Source organism: Physeter macrocephalus, chromosome 9, assembly GCF_002837175.3.
Source record: "Physeter macrocephalus isolate SW-GA chromosome 9, ASM283717v5, whole genome shotgun sequence".
Lineage (NCBI taxonomy): Eukaryota > Metazoa > Chordata > Mammalia > Artiodactyla > Physeteridae > Physeter > Physeter macrocephalus.
Window position 1 is genome coordinate 95,338,732 of NC_041222.1, and position 12,462 is coordinate 95,351,193.

Below are 12,462 nucleotides of genomic sequence, written 5' to 3' on the forward strand. Positions count from 1 at the left end.
TAAAGTCGCGTGGCTGACAGCGCATTATTGCCCATAAAACTCTAAGTCGTCAAAACAATGTAAAAGTACACAAAGGACTGGGAAAAAGTCAGCATGGAGATTTAGAGCTTGAAGCCCAACTGCCATTTTCCTCGTTGGCCCACCGCAGCTGCTCTGCGTAGCTCCCACTTTGCAAATCTAGACACAACTGCCTTTATTCCGGCAGCGCCTCTTAGCTCAGCTCACCCCCTTAAAGCTGACAAGTGACCGCCAGCAGCCGGCTCATTTCTGAAGAAAGCTTTTAGATGGATTAAAATGCCAGACACTCAGACAGTTTAAATTGAGAGCTAGGGCTGTTTACCTAAGTGTGTAGCTCCCTGCCGCATAATGACGGCCCACTCCACCACTCCACTCCCCAGCGGCCAGAAGAGAGACAAAGTGGGTGAAGGATCATAAACAGTTCATCTCAGCGTGTCTAAAGCAATTGTCTGAGCAGTACACAGACTGGAACGGGGACTGCTATGTGTCTGCTTTCCAGCCAGACTGAACATTAGACAGGACGGTCTTCCTGACTCTTGACCTACCAGCTGCCCCCAGTTGCCCTGAGATGTCAACTGGATACCCAAGAGGCTCCACTGCTGCAATTTTTTCACGACCCCTCCCACTCCCACCCCCATGCAACTCTTTCCTTCCTTCAAGACATTTCCTGATGATTAACTTACTTGTAATATAGTAAAAGAATTCACATTCCTTAACTATTAAAAGTATTAAAAGATAGGGTTAAAAAATATTAGTGCCTCAATCTTCCCAAAGATATGTGTGCGTGTGTGTGAGAGAGAGAGAGAGAGAGATAAAAGAGCATCCTGGGCCATAATTGGGAAAGAAAAAACTGAGTAGTAGAAAAGACACAGCACAGAGAACGGAGAATCTTAGGTTCTAAAGCTAGAACTAAATAAATTTAGCAAGCCCCTTAACTTTCCTGGCTCTTGTTTCCTATTCAGAAAAGGAGATAATTGGACCAGCTCTCCAAAGTCTTCGGGCATATTTCAGGCTAAAGGGAGGCATATTAGAAGCCCGGAGTCCTTTCTGTAGTACTTTGTCTTTACTGTGTAGCATTGACAAAGGACTTACATGTCTGCCTGTGACCCAGGTGCTTGGTCTCTCTTGAACTGTATCGTTCTGATGGGTCAAATTTGCAACTTGACTGTACTCAAATGGCACATCTTTTGATCAGACCCGCATCAGGAGAAAGCAGACACCAATGTGTCTCAGAGTTGTGCCAGCGAGAGTCCACAAAGAGATCTGAGGTTGGTCTGGCCATTAACAGGTTATAGCCCAAGTTCATCTTTTCCGCCAGAGACATTATCTCATTGGCAGGTCTCGCCAGAGGCCCAAGTTCTGTCTCATTAAGATTCTCCCAAGCACTGAGAATCTGCTTTGTCACTGACACCCATTTAGTTTATAGTTCTGCTATGTCCTTAGGCAAACTTTCCATAGAGACACAGGAAAGAAGAGTCTTCGATTAACCAATTCAAGGCAGAAAGGAATGAAAACAATCATATCACCACAGAATACCCAAGGTAGTGACAGAAAAAAAAAAACAACAACCCACATTTCTATATTTAAAAAGGACTTGAGGGTATGGATTGCAAAGGGAATGCCCAATGCATGTAAAAATGAGTAAATAAATCACCCTTTCCCTGCTAGGCATAGGGCGAAGGAAACAATACAAAGCATTAGAAGGCAACTCGGTGGAGTGGTAGAGGGGTGTCATGAGGCCTGAGAGCGCACCCTAAAAGAAAGGGAGAACAAGTCACAGGAATGGGGGAGGGGGACACACATGGATCTGGATAGGAAAGGAGTTAACAGACTTTTTCTATAGATTATTGGCTGCACCAAGAATATGGGATAAATATTTAAATAGGTTGGGATGCAAAGTGTCATAATTTAGAAGGAAAGACATGGCCCTTACTTACATATGGTATTTTCTATTAACTGGGCTAATCAAACTTTCAGCCTGACAACAAATGAAAATCAAAAAGAGAGACTTAACTACTTGTCTCCAGGGCCTTTCTTTTGGAAAAGCTTTTCAGTTTCCCTCTTCCCTGAAGCCGTGCAGTTGTGCAAAGAACGCTCTGAGCCACGCTGGCCGCCGCCCTTCTTTAGAAGAACTCGTGGCTGCAGCAAAGTCGGCGGCCCACTCCTGGGGCAGCGCTTTGCCCGCTGCGACAGCGCCTCTGCTGGTGAGACGGAGCAGCGCGCCGAAGCGGGGACAGCAGATGCCCAAGGCGAGGACCGGCCTCCTAGGGCGTCGCCTTCCGTTTGTGCAGTGAGTTGGGGTCCCCATCATTGCGCTGTTCCGTGCAAAATATGTGCGAGAAATCTTTGTTTCACACTCCCTCCCCCTTCCAGCCGGGTGGGAGGCCTGCGTGGGTACCCAAGCCTTCTCCCCTGCGCGGGCCCCCGGCAAGCTGCCGTTGCAGGGTCGTTTCGGGCGCAAGTTCAATACTGTTGCAACTTTTCTGGAAAAAAAGAGCTGAGAGGAGGCGGGTGGGAGGGAGAACGAGCCACAGGGAGCCGCAGAGGGGTGAAGGGCAATCCCTCGAACAAGAGGGGCATTCGTACTGTATTTTAACTCCCCTTTAGTGACCCGGGGTGCCGACTGCAGCAGGGCGGGGCCAGCCAGTTTGCATCGGACCCAGGGGCGCAGCGTGGATGAGCCGGGAGGCTGCATCCGGAGCCCGCGGCGTGCAGGGCCAGAGGGAGAAGAGACGTTCCTTGGTCAAAAGAGACATCGGAAGTTAGGGGTGGCACCCCAAAACGCCAAGCGCAGGGGAGCTCGTCTTCAGGGCGGTGCCTGCCCCCCTCCCGCGTTCCCGGCTACGGGAGGACGCTGAGTCATTCCTCCTACTCCGCAGCGCGAGCGCGCCCCCTCTTCTTCCCGTTAGGAGAGGGAAAGGCGTCCCAGCTATCGTCCAGGGCCCCGCCTCTGCATCGTAGGCCAGCTGGGGGGCTGTGCAGGAACCCCCTGAGAATGCGCCCCTCCTGATGTGTGTTCGTGCACTGGCGCGTTTCTCGGGAGAAAATACCGCACTTTCATTGCCTTCTAAAGGCGTTCTTGACTCCAAAGGGGCCTCAGATTTGGCTGCTCGGAGCAATCCATTTGTTTCACAGTTTGGCAAACGGTGCGCAGAAGGGGAAAAGGGCTTCCCCAAGCCCCGGGTCTCCCGTGCGCTTTTACACTAATACTCTAGCTTTTGCATTTTGACATCGAGAAACTCCCTGGACTCTGTCCCTCTCCCCATCTAATTACTTCCCTCCATGGTTTGCCAGAATCATCTTCCCTGACCATTTTAAAAGTTATTTCTGCGATTTCCCTATAGAGAATTCCTCCGCCGTTCCCAGAGCCTCTGTTTTCCCTTCAGAGTGCCCCACCCTTTCGCCACACGGGTTACTGCCGCAGGCGCCGGAAACAACCTGGAAAACGTGTGCTGTTTTGTGCAAAATGCTGCAGTAACGAGCCCGGACACACACACACACACACACGCGCACACAGACACACACACACAGACACACACACACATCCTTCTTCTGGAACCTCTTAGTGGTTTGGCTTTTAAGGAACTTTGTGGAGTTTCTACTCTTCCTGATGGCAGCTTCCCGAGGCGGAACAGCGAGATGTGGACTGTGGGTAGAACGAAAAAGCCGATCCTAAAAGAACTTGTAGTGCATATATTACAGTCCCTCGTTAATATGGACGCTGCAGCCCAAGCGCCAGGCCTGAGGACCAGGGTGACCCTACACTTTTTGAGCAGGGTGTGGGTAGACTCTCTTCTTGGGTATCCACGGGCGACGCGTACTGTCCTCACTGTATCCTAAACTGCCCAGCCCTTCCAGATTAGCCGGATCCTTTTAAACCAAGGGGCAGTGCCCACAGCAGAGGGCGCGAGCTGCTGGAGTGGTGGCAGGCGCTAGGGGGCAAGGGGGTGGGGCATGCAGCCCCAGCATTTCCAGGCTGGCGATCCCATTTCTCCACTATTCCACTTCTATCCGGTTGGTCTGGTCTTCCAGGCTCTGGAGCCTTTGCTTCACTTTTTGCTAGTCGATTGAACAGGGCTCGATATTAATCGCTCATCCTCGAAGCTCTTTGGAATAAGATCCATACTCTCGCGGTTTAAAGCTCTTCTCTCTGTTCCAGGAGTCAGTTTTTCTGCTTCTCTTATCAGACTTACACAATTGACTTTACATTTTCCCCATGGGCTTTTTTGCACAGCCCCCAAGGCAGGCTGTATTATTTACTTTGTATTATTTACTTTGGCATTGTGGAGGGCAGGGCTACTCTTTAGCTGTGTGTGGTTGGTTGCCTTATCTTTGTTCTTGAGCGATTAGGCGGCCTTATTTCATAAAACATGAAGGTCTTTTATCTGAGAGCAGAGTCACTCGCGCATATCAGCCGGGGGTAGATAAAATAAAATAGAGGTTCATAGCTGTATCTTCAGGACGCTTGCTTATTACTGTAATCATACAAGTAACGAACATTTGACCACCGTCTCTGTGCTCACAAGTTTTTAACCCTCACAGCCCTGGCAAAAGAGGAATGATTTTCTTCAGGGTCTTTGTTTGTTTGTTTGCTGCACCTCAGCTTGACGGATAGTTCCCGGACCCGGGACCCCTGCTGTGGAACCGCAGAGTCCTAACCACTGGACCCCCAGTGAATTCCCCATTTTCCTCAATTTTATAGAGGGTACCAAGGTCTGGATTTGAACCCAAACCTATTTCAAAGCCTTTGCCATTGTCTAGGAAGAGAGTTTGGGGCATGGAGGCTAAGAGGTCAAGACTATTAGGAACTCCAGGAATTCTGGGATTATGGAATCAAATTGTTTAGGACAGAGGCAGTTGGAAATGAGTACAGCATAGGAGTTGGAAGTACAGACTGAAGTTTTATAGTCTGGGTTAGACTCTGAGTCTGCTAATTACCGTCTGCTAGAAACTGCTTATCTCCTTAGACTTTATTATTGTAATGTGAAGATGAGGCAAAACAGTAATACACACCTCACAGTTTCGCTGAGGGAATTTAATTAGATGTGTTTCCAATACTTAGGACAGGGGCAAACAGAAGGTGCTTAATTGATGTTAGTGCTTAGAAATATTAAGATCAAACAAGGGTGAGTGAACCAGAAACTAACGCAACATTGTAAATCAACAACACTTCACAACAATAAATTTTTAAAAATAAATACAAAGAGGGGTGAGTGAAAATTTGGCTTCCTAAACTAACACTTCTACTCTTTCCATTCTTAGCTTCTCCTCTTCGATGCAGATAGGCTAATTTCAGTCTAAGGAAAATCATACTGTGTACTGTTTCCCCTTCCCTCAACCTTTGTATGCAAGTAAAATCAGTTTAAACCAAGGACAGATTTAAAAGAGTAAGTCACAAAGGGTTAGCCCTGTAAACTGTGCACCTATAAGAAGGCAGAGGCCAGGCCTCCTCTTTGGTGTGGTTCTCTGTTCTCTGGAAAAGAATTCCAAAGTCATGCAGACATCCCTGGCTTCGGGGCTTCACTAGGGACTGATGTGAACTGGCTCAAACTATTTAATCTCTCAAAGCCTACCGTTTTTTGTTTCTTCAACATGGGGATAATAATACCATCTCTTCAAGGTTGCAGTAAGAATTCAATGACATGATATATGTGAAAGTGCTTAGCAGAGTGCCTGACCCATCACTGTTTCTCCATAAATGAAGGTTTACTTTCCCTCCTTCCTTTGTCATGATGAGAATTGACTGGGTTATCTATTGATTATTTGGTATGTGAGACTGTGGCCAATTCCTCTTCTTCCGTACATGGAAATGTGCATTCAGATTAATGTTAATATAATTTTCTGTTGTAAAGGATCATTCTAAAACCCCATAACCATGAAGGGTGAGTGGGCATTGTCCTGAATCATCCTAGGGAACAAAAGGTAGTGGGTGGAGCTAGTTACCAGAGTTTAAAAGGGCTCTATCCCTCACTGCATTCAGGGGGTGTTGGTTGGTTTATTTTGCAAACGGGCTGTGAACTGCAGATGTCCCTGAGAGAGAAAATAGAAAATTACTAGCAGATCCCTAAGAGAACCTGGCTTCTTTTTGAAGAAGAGAAATGCATTAAGCTGAGAGTTGGAAGAGCAATGAGAAATGGAGCCACAGACTCTGAAAGTTATCATCTGCCAAGAGGGTGATAAGATTTTCAAAAGAACTAGAGGGATTTATACTTCTGGCCATGATGGAGTGATTGGTACCAGGCTAGTCCTCCAGCCGTAAACAACTATGAAACTGGGTGAAAATATTTGAGGCAGCCGTTTATAGGCAATGGACCACAGGCAGCCCAAGACTGTTTATCCCTGACAGACAAAAACTTAAAGGTAAATCCCCAAATCATCCAGCTCTCTACTGAGGGACAAGTGTCTAACTACAGCACTGAAGTCCAAGAAGTTCTTGGATGTACAGATGAAGAGACAGAGAACAGTGTAGCAGAGCTGAAACAACTGGAATCTGCATGATAGGGCATCAGCAAAGAGAGAGCTCTGCAGAGAGGGCTTCCCAACAGTCTGTATGGGGTAGGGATGGGGGGGAGGGGGTCCCTCATGAGACCACGACTGAGAACTGGGCTGTAAATGAACAGGAAGAGACCATCAAGGGCTCATCAGATAGCAGCTACTATGGGGTTGAAAATGAACAGTTACTAGTAATGCTGGTGGAAAAGCAGTTCCCAAAGACTTTGGACTTTTGAACCCAAAGTCTCAGTAACACTTTGTTAACACCCCTGGAATCCAGCTAAGACAGCAGAAAGACCTTTGCATAGGAGTAAAGACTATACTCTAAAGCAGGATTCAGTAAACTTTTTCTGTAAAAGGCAATAGAGTAAGTCCCCTACATACAAACGAGTTCCATTCCAAGCAAGCACTTCATAAGTCCAATTTGTTCGTTAAGTCTAACAAAATTAACCTAGGTACCCAACAAACACAATCAGCTATATAGTATTGTACTGTAATAGGTTTATAATACTTTTCACACAAATAATACATGAAAAACAAACACAAAAAATAAAGAAAACACTTTTAATCTTACAGTAGAGTACCTTGGAAAGTACAGTAGTACAGTACAACAGCTGGCATACAGGGTCTGGCACCGAGTGAACGGGCAGGAATTAAAGATACTGTATTACTGTACTCTATACAGTACTGTGCAGTAAAGTATACAAAACCACAACCACTTGTAGAGGTGGTTGTCCCATATATGTGTGACATGTATGCCAGACACGTGAACTAAATTACATGACTGGACATGTGAACGTACATTCGCATCTTTGAAAGTTCGCAACTTGAAGGTTCGTATGTAGGGGACTTACTGTATGGTAAATATTTTTGCCTGTGCAGGCCATACAGTTTCTATTGCAGCTACTCAATTCTGCCATGGTAGCACAAAATCAGTCCTAGACAATATGTAAATGAATAGCATGACTGTGTTCCAATAAAACTTTATTTTTAAAAACAGGTAGGTAGGATTGGCCCGAGGATCCACACATGCACTATATAGTAAGACCTATTCCAGATCTGCATTAACAAAGCCTAAAACTAAACCCTGACAAAATCTCAGGGGAGACAGAATTTGAAGATTGCAGCCTATCAGGATAGAGGAGCTTGGGAAATACCTTGTGCTTTCCACAGATTCTATAACAAAGTACCAGACTAAGCTTATTCAAGTTAAAGGTGATCAGCCAGTAACTGAGCTGCCTTCTAAAACAAGAATTAACACTCTTCAGAGGAAGATAACAGAACTCAGAATCTTTACAACATACATATTCAAAATATCCAGTATTCAATCAAAAATTACTAGACAAACTAAAAAGTGGGAAAATGTGATCCAGAACCAAAAAAAATAGCAGTCAGTACCAACCAGTCTGAAGTGGCTTAGATGTTGGATTGAGTAGACAAAGGTTTTCAACCAGCTATGATAAATAGGTTTAAAGAACTGAATGAAAATACGTGCAAAGAAGGAAAGAAAAAACATGGTCTAACAAATGAAGAGATAGGAAATCCCAGCAGAGAAATAAAAACTTTAAAAAAAGAAGGAAATGAAAATTTTAGAACTAAAAAATACAGCTGAAATGAAAAATTCACTGATGGGTTTAATCGCTTATTGGAGATGGCAAGAAAAGAGAATCAGTAAACTTGAAAATAGATTAACTGAAAGTATTCAATATGAAGAAATAACAGAAAAAAGATTGAAGAAAACTGAACAGAAACTCAAAGGACCTGTGGGACAATATCAAACAGTCTAACATGCATATAATTGGAACTTCAGAAAGAGAAGAGATTAATGTTGAGCAGAAAAAGATATTTTGAGGAAATAATGGCAAAACTTCTCAAAACTGATGAAAAATATTACAGATCCAAGAGGCTTGGCAAATTCCAAAAGGAATAAATAATTTTAAAAACCACACACAAGCATATCAAGTAAAATTGCTGAAAATCAAATATGAAGAGAAGGTCTTGAAGCAGGCAGAGAAAAAGACACATTACTTACACACAAAGATAAGGATGGCCACTGATTTCTTGTCAGAAACAGAGGCCAGAAGACAATGAAAAGACATCTTTTCAATGTTGAAAAAAAAAGTCAAGTGATTTATAATTCTATATCCAATAAAAAGTTCCTTTAAGAGGGGGGTAAATCCAAGAGGCTTGGCAAATTCCAAAAGGAATAAATATTTTTAAAAACCACACACAAGCATATCAAGTAAAATTGCTGAAAATCAAAGATGAAGAGAAGGTCTTGAAGCAGGCAGAGAAAAAGACACATTACTTACACACAAAGATAAGGATGGCCACTGATTTCTTGTCAGAAACAGAGGCCAGAAGACAATGAAAAGACATCTTTTCAATGTTGAAAAAAAAAGTCAAGTGATTTATAATTCTATATCCAATAAAAAGTTCCTTTAAGGGGGGGTAAAATAAAGACATGTCTGACAAATGAAAGTTAAGAGAATTTGTTGCCAGCAGACCTGCATTATAAGAATTATAAAGAACCAACGGGGGACATCCCTGGTGGTGCAGTGGTTAAGAATCCGCCTGCCAATGCAGGGGACATGGGTTCGAGCCCTGGTCCGGGAAGATCCCACATGCTGCGGAGCAACTAAGCCCATCCGCCACAACTACTGAGCCTGCGCTCTAGAGCCCGTGAGCCAGAACTACTGAGCCCACATGCAACAACTACTGAAGCCCACGTGCCTAGAGCCCATGCTCCGCAACAAGAGAAGCCACTGCAATGAGAAGCCCGCACAGCCACAACAAAGAGTAGCCCCCCACTCGCCAAAACTAGAGAAAGCCCGCGCACGGCAACAAAGACCCAACGCGGCCAAATATATATACACACACAATGGACCACACACACACACACAATGGACCATTACTCAGCCATAAAAAAAAATGAAATAATACCAATTGAAGCAACATGCATGGACATAGAGATTATCATACTAAGTGAAGTAAGTCAGACAAAGAAAGACAGATATCATATGATATCACTTATATGTGGAATCTAAAAAAATTATACAAATGAATTTACTTACAAAACAGAAATAGAATCACAGACACAGAAAACAAACTTATGGTTACCAAAAGGGAAAGGGAGGGGGAGGGATAAATTAGGGATTTGGGATTAGCAGATACACAGTACTACATATAAAATAGATAAACAACAAGGTCCTGTATAGCACAGAGAACCATATTAAATATCTTGTAATAAGCTATAATGGAAAAGAATCTGAAAAGAATTTATATATGCATATGTATAACTGAATCACTTTGCTGTACACCTGAAATGTAAATCAACTATTCTTCAATTAAGAATATTAATTAAAAATAAACATAAAAGCTAGGAATATAATCTAGCATTTTAAAATGAGTATAAAACTCTTACAAATCACTTAAGTGCAAAAGGGACCATTTTAATGTAATTTGGAAAAGAATGAACAAAAATTAAAGTATTTCTTGGACTGTGAAAAAAATAATAATAATAAAAACAGAGCTAAGTTTCCTTGAATTCTCACAGAAGCCTCCTAAGATGTAGTTGCTATCCTTAGTGCCTGGCTGGTCACAGTACTGCGCGGGGGCGGGGCGGGGGGCACTAGCTTTTATAGAGTGCCTCCTATGTACTACGCAGCAGGCTAGATGCTTTCTATCTAAAATCCGATTTAATTTACACATCAACACTCTGGTAGAAATTACTATTCTTAACAGATGTGGTCCACAGTTGAGATTCAGAAACAGGTCCTAGCAGGTTATTGCGTGAGTCCTCTGGTTCCAATCCAAGTCTGCTTCAGATCTACATAAGACTAAGCAACTTCAGCATGACCCCATAGCTTCTGAAATCATCTAGCTATCATCTAGCAAAGAATTTAGGATTACTTATTCACTGAGTACTTACTATGTGGTAGACACTGTGGCATACATGATTTCGTCTCAATCCCTACTACAAAGCTATGAAGTTAGCATAATTATTCCCATTTTACAGATGAGGAGACTGAGGTTTTGAGAAGTCAAGTAACTTCCTCATACTGCTGGTGGTATTAAAATCCATGTCGGTCTGATACCAAAGTGCATAACCACTAAATTACAAAATCATCCTAGGAAAAAATAAATGAAAAGTTTTCATATTTCTGAAAGTCATTTATATTATTTTTGCTATTTATCCCAACATACATTGTCTTTTAATATTAGCAATAAAAGTATACTGCTATTGGTGGAAGAGGAGGCAAGTCACAGAGGATATCACCTCACTGTAGATCCATGCTTTGGAAGGCTTGAGGAGATGACCCTGTAAATATTTGGTAGCAGCTCTAACTTGGCAAGAAATTTAAATGAAATCCACACGGGCCTGTGTGAAGAGGGGAGAAGACAGATCACACTGAAATTGCCCCAATTAGAAGAGTCAACAGGGGCTTAACCTGCAAGAGTTTCCAGAACTTCTGGTCATTTTTAACACCAGCTGTTTGAATCATGAGATGAGCCTTCAGGATGGTAGTGAAGTTAGCAATGCGAACTTTCCATGGACACATCACTTACTGATTATTTGGAAAGAGTCAGCTTCCATCTGCTGAATGTCCCCCAGCACACTTCATGCTCCCCTGGGTTTGGCAGTCTCTGTCCAGAGGAGGGGAAAACGTGTCATTTGCTGCTTTCTAATGTTAAGGGAAAATGTTGCATCTATCAGAAATTGATCATAGCAGGAAAAAATTGTGTATTGGGTAAGAGGCATAACAGAGTCCTTCTTTCCTACCCAATGCTCTGGAGATACAAAATTGAAAAACACAACCTACCTGCTTTCAAGGAGCATATGATCCTTCAGGAAGACAAGACCCTTGTGAATGAAAAGAAAACACACCTTCTAAGAGAGCACAAACAAGCTGTGCAGGTGGTGAGAGCTAGAGGTGTTTAGATGGGGGAAACCGTGGAAGACTTCATGGAGGAGGTGAGATTGAGCGTAAGTGGAGAATGAGTACAGGGGAGGGCGGTCAAATCTGAGAAACAGAGAGATGGGTTGGCTTCATAGGTGGACTTCGAGAGATTTGTGAACCATCTGAACTTACATACAAACTTCCCTGCATCTGTGCATTTTTCTAGAAAGAGGAACCATATGTTGCATATGATTTTCAACAGAGTCTTTAGCAACCTCAACACTCAGAACCAGTACTGTAGGGGCTAGAGAATTATCAACAGCTATATCAGTGGTCTCACAGTGAGGCACCAGCTGCCTTGAGTTCTTTTTTTTTTTTTAATTACCTATAAGTAATTCAGATGCAGATAATTTCAACACTATAGGGAGGGTGCCAAGGCAAGCAGTGGAGGAGACACTGAGGACAGAAAGCTCTTTTGGCACTTCTAGCACATGGGGTGGTGGCTGCCTCTTTGTGAACCAGCTGTGCTCATTCATTCTGGAATCAGGACATCTGGGGTCTCCAACAGGGAACCACGTCTCTTGATTTGGGAACTGTCAGCTATGGTAGTTTCCTGGTGTGTTTACATGAATAATACTTGACCTACGAGTGGAAATGTAAAGGTTTTCATCTTGCTTCCTCCTTCCGCTGGGGGCGCCCCCTGGAGGACTGCAGTGGTCCGTAGCTCCTGGACCTTCCAAGAAGCTTATTTAATATTCTTGCCCTTCCTCCACCTGCCCATAGCAAACCCATTTTCTATTCCAATTCCAAATTTCTCCTGTTTTGAGGAGTATTATGGGATATTGCATCTCCCTTTCAGCTTTCAAGAATATTATTTATCATCTAAAACCTGAAAGCTTTTCTTCTTTACATTTAGATCAAAGCAGAGAGAAACTGATTTGCAAATATCTTTACCAAACTTGACATGTTATTTTAAGCTGGGAACTGATTGATTAGAATTGACTTTTGTAGTCAAAATGAGGCTGGAGGATTTTCTGGTTACACTTAGGCA

The 12,462-nt window shown here is 43.4% G+C and overlaps 1 pseudogene; it reads left to right on the top strand.

The window, feature by feature from the left end:
* Positions 1-366: 366 nt before the first annotated feature.
* The window catches only part of LOC102978967 (mediator of RNA polymerase II transcription subunit 25-like), a 118,287-nt pseudogene continuing 106,191 nt past the window's right edge, over positions 367-12,462 (top strand).